At 36.9% G+C, this 20,700-nt stretch overlaps 1 protein-coding gene across 3 annotated transcripts in view; it reads left to right on the top strand.

Moving 5' to 3' along the window:
- The window catches only part of LINGO2 (leucine rich repeat and Ig domain containing 2), a 1,340,276-nt gene that overhangs the window by 725,295 nt on the left and 594,281 nt on the right, over positions 1–20,700 (top strand). The gene's annotated exons all lie outside the window — the stretch shown is intronic.

A 20,700-nucleotide genomic window follows, 5' to 3' on the forward strand; every position in this document is an offset into this window, starting at 1 on the left:
ACCTCAGGAAGACGTGGCAGGTGGAGTTTTCCTATGGAAGAACTTTACTATTTTATCCCTTCCAGTAGAGTTTCTTTTCAAAGAATAATGTCTAACATTTAATTATCTTATATAAAACAAATAATAATCCATGTATATGGCATTTAAGTTTTACTCTATGGAAAACTGAAGTTTTTTTAAATAACATTTTTTTCACCAAAGATTTTCTCTTGTAAGCTCTGTTCCCATAAATGTGACAGCAATACTAAAAGAAGCCTTTTGATTTCATGTAGACATGTATTGCTTTCCAATCTGTCATCACCCTAAAGGTGATGCTAGTGAGTTATCATACATGATAGCTAAATGTGTGTTCCACATGGAAGCACCATCAATAGATTTTTTTTAAAAAAACATTTTATCTTCAATATGTTGATTTTAGGATTGCCTTCAACTATAATGACATGTCTTAAACTAGATATTTTATGGAATTCTTAATTTTTATGTATATTTAATGCGTTTTTATAATGTATTTATATACATTCGTTTTCATTGTTTGGCTTTCTAAAGAGTTACTAAATTTATAATCAGAGCTGCTTCATAGTGGCTATAATGAACCCAAAGTAATACAGAAAGTGTTTCTTTCCATATTGGTTAACAATAACAGCCTGTTTTTTGAGTCAAATTCGTAAAAATTATACCTTAGTATGCAAATTTATTTTTTCATTACTGATGCAGAGCAAACAAAACCAACAGGATAGCAAACACTAACATTTTGCCTCTAAGTGCTCACAGACATAAAATAAATGAGCCATGGCTATTGATTGTCTTTGGCCTACATTATCTGCACAGGAACTATTAAGGAGGCTTTGCCATCTTCCTTTCATGCCTCATTTTCTCATACTATCTAATGAAGAGCTTCACTTAAATGATAATGTGCTACTCTCCCAAAAGTACATTTTTATGGCACTAAAAGGCAATACTTGTGTATCAAGGACTATTTTTAGTGCTATATTTAGTGGCCTGTTGCACTGTATAAAATGATAAAATATTCTAGAGCTGAGTGGCATTATTCTTTTAATTAAATTCTAATTTTTAAATTTATGTTATCAATCCAAACTGCTGAATAACAAATGTCACTATAATATTCAAAGAGTTGTCAGATTATCTTTGATGCCCTCTAAAAAGACATATTTTATATTTTTTGTTGTATTTGCCTTATGAAGGGTTTATTGTGAGGCTAAAATGATAAATATGTGTAAAAGATATTTTCATTTTGGGGCACACTGAGTTTAGAATCCCTCTCAGAAATGTATGAGTGAACTTTTGGATTGAAATCCTGAAATTTCATTAGTAAGGTCTAAGCTGGAAATACTTTTGTATGAGTCATCAGTTGTGGAAATCAGAAAAATGAATGAGATTATTTGGGAAGACAAGAGAGAAGTCAAGCTGAAATACTGGAAATATTGATGTTTAAGGAGTAGCACATAAACAAGTGACCATGAGACCACATATGCAGAAAGGAAGGATACGGACAAGTAGAGGGTGGTGTCATGAAAATCTAAGAGGAAAATATCTTTGGAAAAAGAGAGTGCGATGCCACAGAAGTGATGTGTGTGTGTGTGTGTGTGTGTGTGTGTGTGTGTGTTTCTCATCTTGAGACCTGGAAACAAAAACCTGCAATGTGCATTATCAACCTTTGTCTTACTCCCTCCTTTCTTCCCTTTATCCATTACTTCCTCCTCCCTTTCTTCCTTCCTTTCTTTTCTTTCTCTCTTTCTCTTTCTCTTGTTCCTCCCTTCCTCCTACTTTCTCTCTCTTTCTGTTTTTGCCAATAGCGAAACAAATGCCTCACTTTAATTTGTGTTTCCATGCTTATTCACAAAACTGACCATTTCTTACCTATTTATTGGCAATTTGTTTTTCTTCTGTGAATTTTCATGCATTCTAAATCAATTACATTGTAAATCGATGGAGAAATGGACAATAGATCTGGATTGCAAAGCAGGATATTAGCTATAAATTTCTGCTAAAGACGTTTTTCAAGTATCAGCTGGTAGTAGTATCATCTGTATGTAGGGGTGTGTGTGTGTTTCTTAGGTATGCCTCTTAAAAATAGAACCTAGGTAGACAGGTGGATTTTCTTTTCTCCATCATCCCTTCCCCAAATTGAGAGTCTCTGGCTTTTACTAGGGAAATTTAATAAATTCACATTCACATTACAGTGGTCACTGATATTTTTAGAATTACTTTTGGCACTTTAGTGTAGATCTTTTTTTACTTGCAGTGCTTCCTTTAAATTGCCCTTTTCCCCACTTGACTTTGTTGGATTAATTTAATGTTCTTTGCATCATTCAATTATTTGTGTTAGTTTAAATTTCTTCATCAAATTTACAATGTGATAGTGGCAATGCTTAATATTTTATTTAAACTTCAAAAAGTTTTATTTTCTGCCAACATCTGGAATTACTTAGTATTTATAGCCACATTCAAATAAAACAAAGAATGCAGCATGCTTCTTCTTTCACCTGCCTTGCCTTATCTTTAGCAGAAATAAATACTTCCTAATTACCAACAATTTGTGTGTGATACTTCAAGTACATTTTTATATAAATATGCTGATAAAATTTTTGTTCAACAGTGTTGCATGAATTTGACATATTTCTTGATATAGAAATCTTTTTTTACTTGTTTTGCTAGGATATATCCCTTAGCAATATTTTCAGAAAGGACCTGCAGTTGGTAGATAGAATGTTATAAAAGTCTTTATTTTTCTCTACTACTTACGTGTTATTTTCCTGTGTATAAGATCAGAGTTTTTGAAGACACTGTACTATTATATTCAGTCTTCCACTTTAACTGCTGAAATACCTTAGACTAATTTAATATTCATTCTTTTGAATTCAAGCTGCTTTCCTTTTGTAGCTTTTTGTAATTTGACTTTGGAAATATAGCCTTATTTTTACTTTTCTTATTCTTTCTGCTCAGTACTCAGCGATCACCTCTCTATTTGGAGCCATCTTATTTTTCTCATTTAGGGATATTGTATATCTTTTTTAATTAAAAAATCATCTCTTCCATGATCTCTATTATACTCCTCTGGAAATTTTATCAGATGAATATTGAAACATTGAAGTATACTCTTCCTGCCTCCAAACTCCTCTCTTTTACTTCTTATCTCCTTGTTTTTTTTTTGTCGTGCATTCTGAGAAAATATCTTGCCTCAATTTTTCAATCAATTGACTTGTTTATATCTAATCTATTTAGCTCATTTTAAAATTCTAGCATCCAATTATTTTTACTTTTTTCACAAAAATATGTTTTCATTATTGTTTTTCTAGCTATGGTAGTACCTTTAATCTTTGAGGATTCTAGTGAATATTAATGCTGTTTGTTTGCCTCAAATTTCTGGGGATTTAACATTTTCTGCCTTTAGAGGAATACAGCTTCTGATTACAAAGACAAGGGCATGTGGTCAGTGATTAGGAAGGAGGAGAAGGATGTCTAATAAGGTGAAATATGTTGGTAGTGTATATTCTTGGTGTGAAAGCCCCAGAGGCACAGCTCTGCCTCTTTAATCCTGCGTCCCATCTCAGTATCTTCAAAGTCAGTAGACACACACAGTGGCTGTATTCAGAGTTTTATCCTGTTACCAAAAGATTCAGCATCAGCCAAGACCAAAACAGGGAGAGAGGCAGATGACTCCTGAGTGGTGAGAACTAGAGACAGAGGTTGCTACTTAGGGGAAAAGCAGTATCAAGAAAAATTTCTGGTCTCACAATTTACCTTCAAGTCTAGGATCATTTTAATTGACTACAATCAAAGAGAAGTTTCTAGGAGGTGACATACTTTTTTTGTGTGGCTTGTGTGACTGTGCAACTATGGCATCCAGTTGGGGACATATAGAAAGTTATCTACTATTCTCTAATTAGTCTAGAAAGGCTTCCTGTGAGAAATGGGATTGTAGGAGAGAGATGTTCTGCAAACTTCTTTGGAAATATCACATCTATAAAGTGATGGCTTTTCAGTGGGAATAAGATGAAGGAATGCCATTTGTTTAACATCCACTATGGCCATGTACTGTGCTATGTGATTTTATGTATGTTACGTTGTTTAATTTTCAGAAGTGTATCCTCATCACTCTTTACATATGAAGAAAACTAGGATTAGTAAAATTGAGTAACTTACCCGAAGTCATTCAGCAGTCAAATGGGAAGTCTGAGTTTGAACCCATATATGTCTAAATAAACCCCATATATGTCTAAATTAGAGTTGCTGTCAGGCACTTGAATTGAACTAATTACAACAGAACAAGGTATTTACCTCTTATTTACTTAGGGCCAAAGGCTAAGGGATGTTGATCATTGACAACAGGCTCCTGGAACTGTGATCACTCAAGACTTTATCAGGTCTATTCTTATATACATATTGAATAGTAAGATAAAAGTGATAATTCAAAACCCCAGGTATGTCTGACTGAGATGGTCTTTCTACTTCCTAATTCCCCATATTCTACTTTCAGTGCCTCAGAAAACAAGTCATCTGTCTTTCACTCTAAGGCTAGAAAATAGTATCTTCATTCCTCTGCATCTCCAACTGACCTCCCAGGACTTACCTTTGGTTTGCTAAAGAAGGGAAAATTTATAGCAGTTATAACATGTTAGAGTTAAATAAGCTGCTCTTCAGAGTATGGATAAATGAATCAAAGGCTACTTTCTTGCGAAAATGCCTGCAGATATTATGAATATAGGTTACGTCCACATAAGTTTGCCTTCTTTCTGATATTGAAAGACAAAAAGAAAGTCTTTGAGTAAAATATCATAGTGGATAATTTAATATTTTACAATATTTACCTTTATTTCTACCACATTATGTATTATTATTTTTATTATATAGTCTTATATTTTTATGGTCTTATATCTTTCATGCACTAGACACCTACTGATCAAAGTAGCCTAAATAGGAGGGGGGTGGTTCCAAGATGGCCGAATAGGAATAGCCACAGTCTACAGCTCCCAGCGTGAGTGACACAGAAGATGGGTGATTTCTGCAATTCGAACTGAGGTTCATCTCGCTGGGGTTTGTTGGAGAGTGGGTGTAGGACAGTGGGTGCAGCCCACTGAGCATGAGCCGAAGCAGGATGAGGCATGGCCTCACCCAGGAAGCACAAGGGGTCTGGGACTTCCCTTCCCTAGCCAAGGGAAGCTGTGACAGATGGCACCTGGAAAATCGGGTAACTTCCACCCTGCTACTGCGCTTTTCCAATGGTCTTAGCAAACAGCACACCAGGAGATTATATCCCGTGCCTGGCTCAGAGGGACCCATGCCCACAAAACCTCGCTCATTGCTACCACAGCAGTCTGAGATCTAACTGCAAGGCAGCAGCGAGGCTGGCGGAGGGGCGCCCGCCATTACTGAGGCTTGAGTAGGTAAACAAAGTGGCTGGGAAGCTTGAGCTGGATGGAGCCCACCACAGCTCAAGGAGGCCTGCCTGCCTCCGTAGACTCCACCTCTGGGGGCAGGGCATAGCCAAACAAAAGGCATCAGAAACCTCTGCAGACTTAAATGTCCCTGTCTGACAGCTTTGAAGAGAGTAGTGGTTCTCCCAGCATGGAGTTTGAGATCTGAGAACAGTCAGACTACCTCCTCAAGTGGGTCCCTGACCCCTGAGTAACCGAACTGGGAGGCACCCCCAAATAGGGTCAGACTGACACCTCACATGGCTGGGTACCCCTCTGAGATGAACCTTCCAGAGGAAAGATCAGGCAGCAACATTTGCTGTTCAGCAATATTTGCGGTTCTGCAGCCTCCGCTGCTGATACCCAGGCAAACAGGGTCTGGAGTGGACCTCCAGCAAACTCCAACAGACCTGCAGCTGAGGGTGCTGACTCTTAGAAGGAAACTAACAAACAGAAAGGACATCCACAGCAAAACCCCATCTGTATGTCACCATCATCAAAGACCAAAGGTAGATGAAACCACAAAGATGGGGAAAAAACAGAGCAGAAAAGCTGAAAATTCTAAAAATCAGAGTGTCTCTCCCCCTCCAAAGGAATGCAGCTCCTCACCAGCAATAGAACAAAGCTGGATGGAGAATGACTTTGATGAGTTGAGAGAAGAAGGCTTTAGAGAATCAAACTTCTGTGAGCTAAAGGAGGAAGTTCGAACCCATCGCAAAGAAGCTAAAAACCTTGAAAAAATACTAGACGAATGGCTAACTAGAATAACGAGTGTAGAAAAGTTCTTAAATCACCTGATGAAGCTGAAAACCGTGGCACAAGAACTACATGACGAATGCAAAACCTTCAGTAGCTGATTTGATCAACTGGAAGAAAGGGTTTCAGTGATTGAAGATCAAATGAATGAAATGAAGCAAGAAGAGAAATTTAGAGGAAAAAGAGTAAAAAGAAACGAATAAAACCTACAAGAAATATGAGACTATGTGAAAAGACAAAATCTGGGTCTGATTGGTGTACCTGAAAGTGATGGGGAGAATGGAACCAAGTTGGAAAACACTCTGCAGGATATAATCCAGGAGAACTTCCTCAACCTAGCAAGGCAGGCCAACATTCAAATTCAGGAAATACAGAGAACGCCACAAAGATACTTCTCGAGAAGAGCAACTCTAAGAAACATAATTGTCAGATTCACCAAAGTTGAAATGAAGGAAAAAATGTTAAGGGCAGCCAGAGAGAAAGGTCGAGTTATCCACAAAGGGAAGCCCATCAGACTAACAGTGGATCTCTCAGCAGAAACTCTACAAGCCAGAAGAGAGTGGGGGCAAATATTCAACATTCTTAAAGAAAAGAATTTTCAACCTGGAATTTCATATCCAGCCAAACTAAGCTTCATAAGTGAAGGAGAAATAAAATCCTTTACAGACAAGCAAATGCCGAGAGATTTTGTCACCACCAGGCCTGCCCTGCAAGAGCTCCTGAAGGAAGCACTACACATGGAAAGCAACAACCAGTACCAGCCACTGCAAAAACATGCCAAATTGTAAAGACCATCAATGCTAGGAAGAAACTGCATCAACTAATGAGCAAAATAACCAGCTAACATCATAATGACAGAATAAAATTCACACATAACCATATTAACCTTAAATGTAAATGGGCTAAATGCTCCAATTAAAAGACACAGACTAGCAAATTGGATAAAGAGTCAAGACCCATCAGTGTGCTGTACTCAGGAAACCTATCTCATGTGCAGAGACACATATAGGCTCAAAATAAAGGGATGGAGGAAGATCTACCAAGCAAATGGAAAACAAAAAAAAGGCAGGGGTTGCAATCCTAGTCTGTGATAAAACAGACTTTAAACCAACAAAGATCAAAAGAGACAAAGAAGGCCATTACATAATGGTAAAGGGATCAATTCAACAAGAAAAGCTAACCATCCTAAATATATATGCACCCAATACAGGAGCACCCAGATTCATAAAGCAAGTCCCTAGAGATCTACAAAGAGACTTAGACTCTAACACAATAATAACAGGAGACTTTAACACCCCACTGTCAACATTAGACAGATCAACAAAAGAGAAAGTTAACAAGGATATCCAGGAATTGAACTCAGCTCTGTACCAAGCGGGCCTAATAGATATCTACAGAACTCTCCACCACAAATCAACAGAATATACATTCTTCTCAGCATCACATCACACTTATTCCAAAATTGACTACATAGTTGGAAGTAAAGCACTCCTCAGCAAATGTAAAAGAACAGAAATTATAACAAACTGTCTCTCAGACCACAGTGCAATCAAACTAGAACTCAGGATTAAGAAACTCACTCACAACCGCTCATCTACATGGAAACTGAACAACCTGCTCCTGAATGACTACTGGGTACATAACGAAATGAAGGCAGAAATAAAGATGTTCTTTGAAACCAATGAGAACAAAGACACAACATACCAGAATCTCTGGGACACATTTAAAGCAGTGTGTAGAGGGAAATTTATAGCACTAAATGCCCACAAGAGAAAGCAGGAAAGATCTAAAATTGACACCCTAACATCACAATTGAAATAACTAGAGAAGCAAGAGCAAACACATTCAAAAGCTAGCAGAAGGCAAGAAATAACTAAGATCAGAGCAGAACTGAAGGAGGTAGAGACACAAAATCCCTTCAAAAAATCAATGAATCCAGGAGCTGTTTTTTTGAAAAGAGCAACAAAATTGATAGACTGTTAGCAAGACTAATAAAGAAGAAAAGAGAGAAGAATCAAATAGATGCAATAAAAATGATAAAGGGGATATCACCACCGATCCCACAGAAATACAAATACCATCACATAATACTATAAACACCTGTACTCAAATAAACTAGAAAATATAGAAGAAATGGATAAATTCCTGGATACATACACCTTCCCAAGACTAAACCAGGAAGAAGTTGAATCCCTGAATAGACCAATAACAGGCTCTGAAATTGAGGCAATAATTAATAGCCTACCCACCAAAAAAAGTCCAGGACCAGACGGATTCACAGCCAAATTCTCCCAGAGGTACAAGGAGGAGCTGGTACCAATCCTTCTGAAAATATTGCAATGAATAGAAAAAGACGGAATCCTCCCTAACTCATTTTATGAGGCCAGCATCATCCTGATACCAAAGGCTAGCAGAGACACAACTAAAAAAAGAGAATTTTAGAGCAATATCCCTGATGAACATCGATGCAAAAATCCTCAATAAAATACTGGCAAATCGAATACAGCAGCACATCAAAAAGCTTATCCACCATGATCAAGTGGGCTTCATCCCTGGGATGCAAGGCTGGTTCAACATACACAAATTAAATAAATGTAATCCAGCATATAAACAGAACCGAAGACAAAAACCACATGATTATCTCAATAGATGCAGAAAAGGCCTTTGACAAAATTCAACAGCCCTTCAGGGTAAAAACTCTCAATAAATTAGGTATTGATGGGACATATCTCAAAATAATAAGAGCTATTTATGACAAACCCACAGCCAATATCATACTTAATGGGCAAAAACTGGAAGCATTCCCTTTGAAAACTGGCACAAGACAGGGATGCCCTCTCTCACCACTCCTATTCAACATAGTATTGGAAGTTCTGGCCAGTGTAATCAGGCAGGAGAAAGAAATAAATGGTATTCAATTAGGAAAAGAGGAAGTCAGATTGTCCCTGTTTGCAGATGACATGATTGTATATTTAGAAAACCCAATATTCTCAGCCCAAAATCTCCTTAAGCTGATAAGCAACTTCAGCAGTCTCAGGATACAAAATCAATGTCCAAAAATCACAAGCATTCTTATACACCAATAACAGACAAACAGAGAGCCAAATCATGAGGGAACTCCCATTCACAATTGCTTCAAAGAGAATAAAATACCTAGGAATCCAACTTACAAGGGATGTGAAGGACCTCTTCAAGGAGAACTACAAACCACTGCTCAACGAAATAAAAGAGGATACAAACAAATGGAAGAACATTCCATGCTCATGGGTTGGAAGAACCAATATCGTGAAAATGGCCATACTGCCCAAGGTAATTTATAGATTTAATGCCATCCCCATCCAGCTACCAATGACTTTCTTCACAGAACTAGAAAAAACTACTTTGAAGTTCATATTGAACCAAAAAAGAGCCCACATTGCCAAGACAATCTTAACCAAAAGAATGCAGCTGGAGGCATCGCACTATCTGACTTCAAACTACACTACAAGGCTACAGTAACCAAAACAGCATGGTACTGGTACCAAAACAGAGATATAGATCAATGGAACAGAACAGAGCCCTCAGAAATAATACCACACATCTACAACCATCTGGTCTTTGACAAACCTGACAAAAACAAGCAATAGAGAAAGGATTCCCTATTTAATACATGGTGCTGGGAAAACTGGCTAGCCATATATAGAAAGCTGAAACTGGATCCCTTCCTTACACCTTATACAAAAGTTAATTCAAGATGGATTAAAGACTTAAATGTTAGACCTAAAACAATAAAAACCCTAGAAGAAAACCTAGGCAATACCATTCAGGACATAGGCATGGGCAAGGACTTCATGTCTAAAACACCCAAAGCAGTGGCAACAAAAGCAAAAATTGACAAATGGGATCTAATTAAACTAAAGAGCTTCTGCACAGCAGAAAAAACTACCATCAGAGTGAACCAGGAACCTACAGAATGGGAAAAAAATTTTGTAATCTACTCATCTGACAAAGGGCTAATATCCAGAATCTACAAAGGACTCAAACAAATTTACAAGAAAAAACAAACAACCCCATCAAAAAGTGGGCAAAGGATATGAACAGACACTTCTCAAAAGAAAACATTTATGCAGCCAACAGACACATGAAAAAATGCTCATCATCACTGGCCATCAGAGTAATGCAAATCAAAACTACAATGAGATACCATCTCACACCAGTTAGAATGGCCATCATTACAAAGTCAGGAAACAACAGGTGCTGGAGAGGATGTGGAGAAATAGGAACACTTTTACACTGTTGGTTGGAATGTAAACTAGTTCAACCATTGTGGAAGACAGTGTGCTGATTCCTCAGGGATCTAGAACTAGAAATACCATGTGACCCAGCCATCCCATTACTGGGTATATACCCAAAGGATTATAAATCATGCTGCTATAAAGACACATGCACATGTATGTTTACTGCAGCACTATTCACAATAGCAAAGACTTGGAACCAGCCCAAATGTCCATCAATGATAGACTGGATTAACAAAATGTGGCACATATACACCCTGGAATACTATGCAGCCGTAAAAAAGGATGAGTTCATGTCGTTTATAGGGACATGGATGAAGATGGAAACCATCATTCTCAGCAAACTATCGCAGGGACAAAAAACCAAACATCACATGTTCTCACTGAAAGGTGGGAATTGAACAATGAGAACACAGGGACACAGGAAGGGGAACATCACATACCTGGGCCTGTAGTGGGGTGGGGGGAGGGAAGAGGGATAACATTAGGAGATATGCCTAATGTAAATGACCAGTTAATGTTAGGTGCAGCCCACCAACGTGGCACATGTATGCATATGTAACAAACCTGCAAGTTGTGCACATGTACCTTAGAACTTAAAGTATGATTAAAAAAAAGTAGCCTAAATATTAGGTTGATACAAAGGTAATTGTGTTTTTGTGATTTAAAAGTAATGGCAAAAACCGCAATTGCTTTGGCACCAAACAAATATATGTTAATATTTATTCTAAATCTAATAATCTATGAATCCATAATTCTAGGTGTATTAGTCAAGGTTCTCTAGAGGGACAGAACTAATAGCATAGATGTATATATAAAGGGGAGTCAATTAAGAAGAATTGACTCCCGGCATCATAAGATGAGGTCCTACAATAGGCCGTCTACAAGCTGAGGAGAGAGGAAGCCAGTCAAGTCCCAAAGCTGAAGAACTTGGAGTCCAATGTTCGAGGGCAGGAAGCATCCAGCACTGGAGAAAGGTGTAAACTGGAAGGCTAAGCCAGTCTAGTCTTTGCACGTGCTGCTACATGCTTTTATTCTGACCGTGCTGGCAGTTTATTAGATCTGTGCCCACTCAGATTAAGTGTGGGTCTGCTTTTCCCAGTCCACTGACTCAAATGTTAATCTCCTTCGGCAACACCCTCACAGACACACCTAGGGACAAAATTTTGCATCCTTCACTCTAATCAAGTTGACATTTAGTATTAACCATCACACTAGGATTTTAATAGATTTTTGTTATGTATTAGTTTGTTTCATGATTTTTCAATTAAGTAACATATAAGGTATCTGTATTACTACTCACTTTAATTGCTCTGAAACAGCTAGAAAAGACTCAGAGAGATGGGTAGAGAGTAGGTACTGCGTTTACCAATATCTCTCCAATGATTTATTATCATGTCTTCTTTTGATGTCTGTGGTATTCTCAGCTAAATGCCTACTGAATATCCATCCTCACTTGTTATCTTTACTAACAGACCCCCAATGTTGATTTTAAAAGTGATGTGTCAGTTAGGAGATATACCTAATGCTAAATGATGAGTTAATGGGTGCAGCACACCAACATGGCACATGGATACATATGTAACAAACCTGCAACTTGTGCACACGTACCCTAAAACTTAAAGTATAATAATAATAATAAATAAAAATAAAAAGTAAATAAATAAATAAATAAATTCTTTCTTGGTTACCCTGGCAATGAGAGATGATCATGTTTTGAGTTCTGGAGAAAGAAATGTAGGTGGAAGTATTAACAAAGGGATTCCCTTTAGGATGAAAAGGCAAAGCCTCCTAACGAGAAACACTTTGAGCTTCTTCCTTTGTTCGTTTCGTATGTCAGGAAATGCAAATAATTGCCTGGAAATAAAATAGGACAAATGCCACAAACTAAGGACTATGGATGAGGATGACAGGGGATACTTGTTTCCTTAAAGAAACACACCTTTAGGCATCTCAACCAGCCTAGTGACTTGAAAAACATGAGCCCCCATCTGTCAGAGTTCTTTGGGTTTTCCATTATTTTTACCTACACCAATACAATAGGTTAACACTTCTGTAAATTTTTGAAACCTGGTGAGCTGCAACTGCTTTTAGGATAATTGCTCAGTGATGAAGTAGTCCACCCGCCTCCTCCCCTCACCGTTTTTTTTTCTTTTCTTTTCTTTCCTTTTCTCTTTTCTTTTCTTTTCTTTTCTTTTCTTTTCGGAGTCCTTTGCAGTTCTGCATTTATTGACTTCTTCCCTCCAGGACAGGTGTAGGATCTTTCCTAGTGGCCTGTATTATGGCAGTGTATAGTAGTCCCTCTAGATGCTGGTTGGAATTCAGAGACTCATTTATGTTTAGGGATCTCTTTAGTTGAAACCTTTCCATGCATCTTCTTCAATGGAGGGAATAATTAACAGCTGTCAGTATTTCAGGAGTTTAGTAGAACTTTGGAAAAGACCCAGAATGATTTGTAAAGCCCTACTTTTAACAAAAACAACAACATTAAGCTTGACAGGACTATGTGGTATTTTATTGTAACCTAAAGCTATGTTATGCAGCTTCAGGTTGCCAGCAGCATATCCTTCATACAATGGTGGCAGCATTTATATTATACCCATACTTTGCCGTACTTTTGGATTCTTTCTAAAAATTCGCTACAGGCTAGAATAAAGCTTTCAGGTTTTCAGCATACGAGTTAATGCTATGTGTTCTCAATGCTTTATTTGTTTGGCATAGAGTTTTTCCCCCAAGACATTAAAACTGGGAGACTGGATAGTTTAGACAAATTGATCAGACATTGTTCTTGTATTCCACTTAGTCTCACTGGCACATGCAAGATACACAACACCGAATGAAATTTAGCTGTGTGGAGCATTCCTGGCAACATCTTTTTCTATTAGGAATCACAGGAGAGAGAGCAAAGCTGAAATTTTGAAATCTGATATGAAATTGTTTTCAAAGTTATTGGCAACACTAAGTGCCCCATACAATGATGGCCATGCAAAATTTTCTATGAGCTTAGTACTAGGAAGATCTATCTCCTCTTGATAATTTGATACATTTGTTCAGTTGCCAACAATACAAATAATACACCCTTTTTCCCCCAGTTTCCCTTTTTGCTTTAGCAGTCAGGAACCTCAAAACAAGATTTATGCCTATTCAAAACAAGTATTTTTACTCATAAGATTATAGTATAGGCATTCTCATATTGTTATACTTCTAATCCCTTTTTAACTTTCAATTTTATTTATTTTACTATAGGTGCCTGTTTTATAAACTGCCTGAATACTCTTTGGAACAAATTGGGGCATAAATAAATCCTTCTTCAAAAATGAAATATTGCACTTGTGGCTGATATATCACAGTGTACCTAAGAAAGGCACAGGTTTCTATTTGATTTTAAATGTTTAATTAGGTTTAATTTTATTTTAAAGTTAATACAAAAACATGGTTAAAATAAGTCAAATAATGCAAAAAAGAGGATAATAAAAAGAATACTCACTCCGAACATGTGGTAGGCAGAAAACTGGTAACCCATAAATGCTTGTATCCTGCTGCTTGGAACCTGTGAATGTTACTCTATTTGGTAAAATAGATTTTGCATGTGTGATTAAGGATTCTGTGATGCAGAGATTATCCTGTATCACATGGGTGGGCCTGATGGAATGGCAAGGGTCCTTCTAAAACAGATAAGAAGGCAATGCGATCACAGACACAGGGATTAGAGTGATGTGGCCACAAGCCAAAGAATGCCAAGAGGCCTCTAGAAGCTGCAAGAGACAAGGAATATATTTATTACTGAAGCCTCCAGAAAGAATCAGCCCTGCATACACCTTGATTTTAGCTCCATAAGATTCATTTCAGACTTCTTACTTCCAGAGCTTTAAGAAAATACATTTGTGCTGTTTAAAGCCACCTAGTTTGTAGTAATTTGTTACAATGGCAACAAGAGACATACACACTACTATACTCCCATCTCACTTTTCCAGAGTTAACCACTGTTAAGAATTATTCATGTATCCTTCAAAGAATTTTCTAATAACTCTATATACATTGTTTTCTCTTTGTTTTTGAAAGATTTGTATTTTTTCCAGATTTTAACATTTACAAATAATTTTACAATAAACATCCTTTACATACACCCTTTGATATATGTGAGATGCATAGCTGTAGAATAATTTTCTTGAAGTGAAATTATTGGATGATAAGTTATGTTCAATAATCCAGTAGTTTTGATAGATTATGAAAAACTACCCTTTAGAAAGGTTAAACTAATTTATACAATCCCAGTATTATGTTAGAATGTTACTTCTCTCTACCCTTGCAAAAACCATTAAAATGTTGATATTTAAGATATAGGTTTATATTGGCCATTGGGTAGGACACCTCACATAATCTGAGTTTATGTTTCTATTGTCTTATACATAAGTAAACTAAATTAATTCAAGGTTACTTTTAGGAAATCTGTAATGAAGGAACGCGGAGCACAGTGGCTTCTAGTTCTGGCTTTAGCAGTCACTGTATTTATGACTCTGTGCAAATTGTTTAACCCAGTTGCTCACAAAACTCCCTATGAGATTTACCTGGGAAGTTTTTAAAATGCACATTCCTAGTTCACCCAAGTTTACTCAGTCAGAGCCTGTTTGGGTTACAGATGGGAAAATTTGCTTTTTAACAAACACTTGAGCTGATTATTGTACAGCTAGTAAGGAGCAGTCTATTGACTACATTTGAGAACCACTTGTTCAATATTTCTAAGCCTCAGTACATTTTCTTTTGTTAAACTCCTGCAATATAAGCTTGCCTTTCCCACAGGTTGTATTGGAACTTGAAGTTTACTTGTTCCATTGGGCCTTCTCCCCTAACTCTACCTAGAAGTTTTAACCACCTTACTGGGGTAGGATTTGAAAGCAGCTCACACCGTATACCTTTTTACTAACTTGGGACTTTGCGGACTGATTTTATGCCAAGACTGAGTCTAGCACTTTCTTGCTCTTTGATTTTATTTTCATTCATTATCATACAAAAGATTATATAAATATTGGTCTGCTAATTGGAATTATAAACTTTACTTATTACATAAATCATACCTATATACCTTTCATTATCTTACTTTTTTTTTTTTTTTTTTGAGACGAAGTCTTGCTCTGTTGCCAGGCTGGAGTGCAGTGGCGCAATCTCGGCTAACTGCAACCTCTGACTCCCTGGTTCAAGTGATTCTCCTGCCTCAGCCTCCCGAGTAGCTGAGATTATAGGCATGCACCACCACACCCAGCTAATTTTTGTATTTTTTTAGTAGAGACGGAGTTTCACCATGTTGGCCAGGATGGTCTCGATCTCCTGACCTCATAATCTGCCTGCCTCGGCCTCCCAAAGTGCTGGGATTACGGCCTCCTTATCTTCCTAAACCTCAGCTTTAGCAGGTGGCTAACAGACTTAGAAAGTCACAGCAAAATACAAGAACAGACAAGAGAACAAAAGTTAAGGCCTATCCTCAAAGAACAAGCCCCTTCTTAGCCACAATATTAAAAGGAAGAGGATGGGCTGGACGCAGTGACTTACGCCTGTAATCCTAATGCTTCGAGAGGCTGAGGCAGGTGGATCACTTTGAGGTCAGGAGTTCGAGACTAGCCAGCCAACATGGCAAAACCCTGTCTCTACTAAAAATACAAAAATTAGCCAGGCGTGATGGTCCGTGCCTGTAGTCCCAGCTACTCAGAAGGCTGAGGCAGGAGAATCTCTTGAAACCTGGAGATGGAGGTTGCAACGAATTGTAGAAGAAAAGCTACTCTCATCTCCCTGGAGTGTGACATTTTAAAGTATGATATCATGATCATTTATAAATATTGCTCAGTCAGTATTCTGGAAACTGACAATTTATGCCAGAATGTAGAGAAGTGGGTACAGGAATTCCCCACCTCTACCCTACATGCATCATTAGAATATAAGCTTTTTTGATTCCTTTAAACATCTTTGCAGTTCTTGAAGCCTCAGTCTCAATAGCACTGGCTAAACAAGTAAAAATAATTTATTTCAAAAAATTTTGTAAATTTCAAAACACTGGACAAAATATAAGGTGTTTGTTTATTGGTCAAACATTTATAGACCAATATTTATCCAGCCTTATTCACCATCACACAATTTGATGACAGCAAATAATATGATTAACTCAAGCACCATTACAATTTAACTTTGAACTGTGATTTAGTATAACCAGGACCATCATGTGGTAAGATAGCTCTGATGAAATTATTTCTAGAAAAATATTTCATTGAAGTTTTATACTTGGAGATACTACTTAAAAATTGTTGCAAAATTAAAAATAACTACATATATGACTCATTATGTCCCAAATACACAAAAAACTCCTTTGATTCTCACAAGTATATGAAATATGTGCTGTTGTTTTCCTTATTTTGCAAATGAGAAAGGGTTGACTTAGATAAGTCAAATAACCTGCTTAATATATAAACAATTAATGGCAGTGCTAAGATCTTAACTGAAGGTTTCATTCTACAGCTGGTGTTTTAACCACTATCCTATATTGTCTTGCCTTAATGGTCTTAGGATAACTCACTTTGGATGATTCAGTGAAGAAGTTGGATCTATTTACAATATTATTTAATTTAATTAGTAAGTAATATATTTCTGTTCCTTGGGTCAGTGTTTCTGAAGTAAGTTTCCCTATTTATGTGGGATATCATTACATCTCTTAAAGTTTTTTCTTAACGTCTTTTCAGAGTTCTGCAGGCACTCTCAAGTATTTGCAAAACATTAAAAAGCACAGAAACCTTAAGAATCCACATTAATTTTTAGCTCTTGAAATTCTTATCCTATGACTCCTGTAGCTTTTTTGCTACTCAAAATCACCTCCATGGGGAAAGTGGAAGAAATGTTTTTATCCTAGAGAAATGACTGTCATTTGGTTTGGTAAGAAAGAATGTGTATATATTCAAAATAGATGTCAGCAGGGCTATACTTTAAAAGCATGCTTTTCAGAGTATACGTGTGTATACTTTTAAATAGGCTAAATAGCTAATTGTTTTCTCTTGTTTTGTTTGGCTTTTGATCTATACATTATGCATCATATTAAAAGCTGGGAATCTTCATCAAACACCCAACCTGTGTTGATTGAGAGCATCTTGGCAAATTAAGCTGAAAAAATATTCCATAATTTTGTTTTCTAATTAATGAGTTTGGGTTAATGGCTGCAGCTGTATTTAACATTTGTGTCATATCAGCAATAAATTAGGATCAAGTCTGAATGCAGCTAGCAGCATTCTCCGGCCTAAGGTGTCACAGTGCAGACAAGATCAAGATTTATGCTGCTGTTTATGTTAGTATTTCTTGTGGGTATGTTATGGATATTTGTGTACACTTTATTCAACCTTTCTTTGGGAAATTTGACATTTCCAACACACTTCATGTGAGTTGAGAAGAAGTAGAGGATGTTTCATGGGAGAATTGATTATAATAAATTGGCTCTCATAAATGTGGCTTTCAATGGTTTTCAGATAGATTTCCTCTAAAATTTTGGCATAAGAATTATTATGCATATGACCCAAACTCTATTTAGTTGTTTCTAAAATAATCATATCAGGCTTATTCAAGTAGGATTGGCTTATGCTAAATCACCTTACCTGCATTCCAAAAATACCTGGTGAGTTGAAATTGAAAATATCAATTTATTCTTTAATGCATTCCCCAAATCATAGTGGTGAGAAAAGCATACTAAAAGAATATTTATCAAAAGATTTCAGTGTTCAATAAACTCTTAGAAGACCACCTGCTGTTGGAAAGTTACGGAGGATGAAAAGAAGCTAGTTTCCCGCACCATGGGGACCAATGTCTGTCTCTACAATATGATGTTAGATTAGTGAGTAACTGTAACTTTATATGGGCTTTCTTCCATCCAAAGCAGAGCTGCACTTTTTCTTTCTATGGTTTACTCGATATACGGGTTACATTTTTGACTCCATGTCTTCTTTTACTCTACCTTGAGGCCATCTTCCTCTGGAACTGCTCCTGCTGTCTCTGCTTGGCACTCAGCCTCTTAAAATTTTTTTTTTTTTTTTTTTTTGTCTCAAATAAGTCAGTACCCTTAATGGAGAGACTGCAAGCATCCTACAAAAGAGAGTCTGGCTATATGTCCTGTAAACTCTATCTCCAGTCATAGATTGTGAGTTTATATTACTATTTTATTATGATTTTTAAAATTCCATTTTGTGGGTTTTTTTGGAACGTGAGGTTGTGTTTCATGAGTTGAAGGAGGGTCAACCCAAGATTTTTTTTTTACATTAAAGTACCATTTGTTTGGAGGCCTCATAGAACGAGAGCACTATTCAATATAACAGAACTAGATGTCTCCTGTACATGAGGAATACCTTTTTAAAAGGAAATCTCAGCAATAGAAAAACAATACATACACACCCACATACATGCATGCATACACATGTGCATATGCACATGAACATACGTATGTATGTGTACATTCTTTGGAAAATATAAGGCACTGGGAAAAATTTCCAGAAGACAATATCTTGATTGGAATAAATGTTTGTTTTCTCTAAATAACACAAAGGAATCCTAGTTTTTGTCAGACTTCAATTACTTACTAAATATTTACTGAGCACCTATTACTTTCTATCAGTCATTTGCAACACACAAATTGCCAAACATAACGACCTACATTTACTTTTCTTGTGTGTAAGAAATTGCCACACAGAATCTTTCAATTGTCATTGCTGTGCCTGTTGTCGTCAAGAAAATAATTAGGCCAAACAACAGCTAGTGTTACCCTCAAGCAGATTATTAGAAGAGGTAAACAACGCTCAATAGTCTGGATGTGCTGGATTTCAAATCAGCATTAGAAGGATATCCTCAGCTCTCCTCATCCTACTAAATTGATCTCTTTTCAGACTAATTGAAATTAATTCTGAAAGTGTGTGCGTTTTCTCCTACCGAAACGTTAGTCATTCCAAGCTATGTCACCTGGCTCCATAATTAAAGTAACCTCTGCCATACAAATCAGTAGAGACACCAAGAATAAGAACAGTGATTTAGCAGTTGCAGAGCTCAAAATCACCTCCTCCAAAGCCAGTTGTCAATAAAATTTTTTTTCCACTTATATCTTCTGAGTATATTTTAGAACCCAAAAGTAAATATCTCCTCTTGTTCTTAGGTCTCCTAATAGTTACAGTGCTGCACAGGCCCCAGGGGAGTGTCAAACCTTGGGAGTGATGGTTGTATCATGCTAACTAAGCAGGGTGGAAACATGTACAAGGGGTTGGTTTCAGCAACTATGTTTCAGGGTTGTTGCATGCTGTGGCTACATAATTTCTAGAGCAATGGAAGACTCTTTATCAAAAAATATGCTTTATCTTATCAGTACACAAATACTTTCCTCTCTCAGCTATCAAAATCCTACCTCATCAACTTCTACTGTCTCCTTATATATCCTTCATGAAGTATTTTTCATCTCTTCAGGCCATAATGAGCTTACTCTCCTCTGATTCCACTATTATTTATTGTCATTATCATTTACTTGATACTCTTACACTTTAAATTGTAGCATATTATAGTCTAGCTAGGTTATAGTATAGGTATATCTACACAACTAGACTGTAAATTCTTCAAGAGAAAGAGCTGTGATGATATTACTTTGTATCATCCAGAGTGCCATGCACTATGCTGTGCTCATAGTATATAACAAAGTAAGTTGCTGGGTGAATCAGCCAGTGAGCCATAAGTAGGAAGACTGGAGGAACTGGTGAAGCACTTTTCTCAGATTTTTATTGAAGATAAAACTATTTAAATTGGGGGTAAATTTTAATCAAAGACAGGATTTTAGAATGATTTCTGACCAATAAGAAGTTGGGAATCATTGAAATCCCTTACCAGGAAATATTATGGAATCTTAGAGGTAATTTAGTGAATGCTTTCACTTGATAATGGAGAAACTGAGAACCACAGACATTAGTGACTTGTCCAAGTTTACTGAGCTGTTTGAGGGGAGAGTCATGACCTAGATGTCCTTTCTCTGACAGATGTTCTTTCCCTCCCTCTCAAAGAGTTCAATATTTTGAAGACTTAACAGACAATTGATTGAAGTGTTGTCTGTGGTTGCTCACAACACCCTGTAGACGATGTCTCTCTCTGATACTACTTTGTAACACCAGCAGACTTAGAGTTGAATTTTTAATCCATGAATATTGTAATAGTTCCTTCTCTGACTACTTTTGGGAAATAGA

Source organism: Hylobates moloch, unplaced genomic scaffold (genome assembly GCF_009828535.3).
Source record: "Hylobates moloch isolate HMO894 unplaced genomic scaffold, HMol_V3 SCAFFOLD_10, whole genome shotgun sequence".
In the NCBI taxonomy this organism is placed as follows: domain Eukaryota; kingdom Metazoa; phylum Chordata; class Mammalia; order Primates; family Hylobatidae; genus Hylobates; species Hylobates moloch.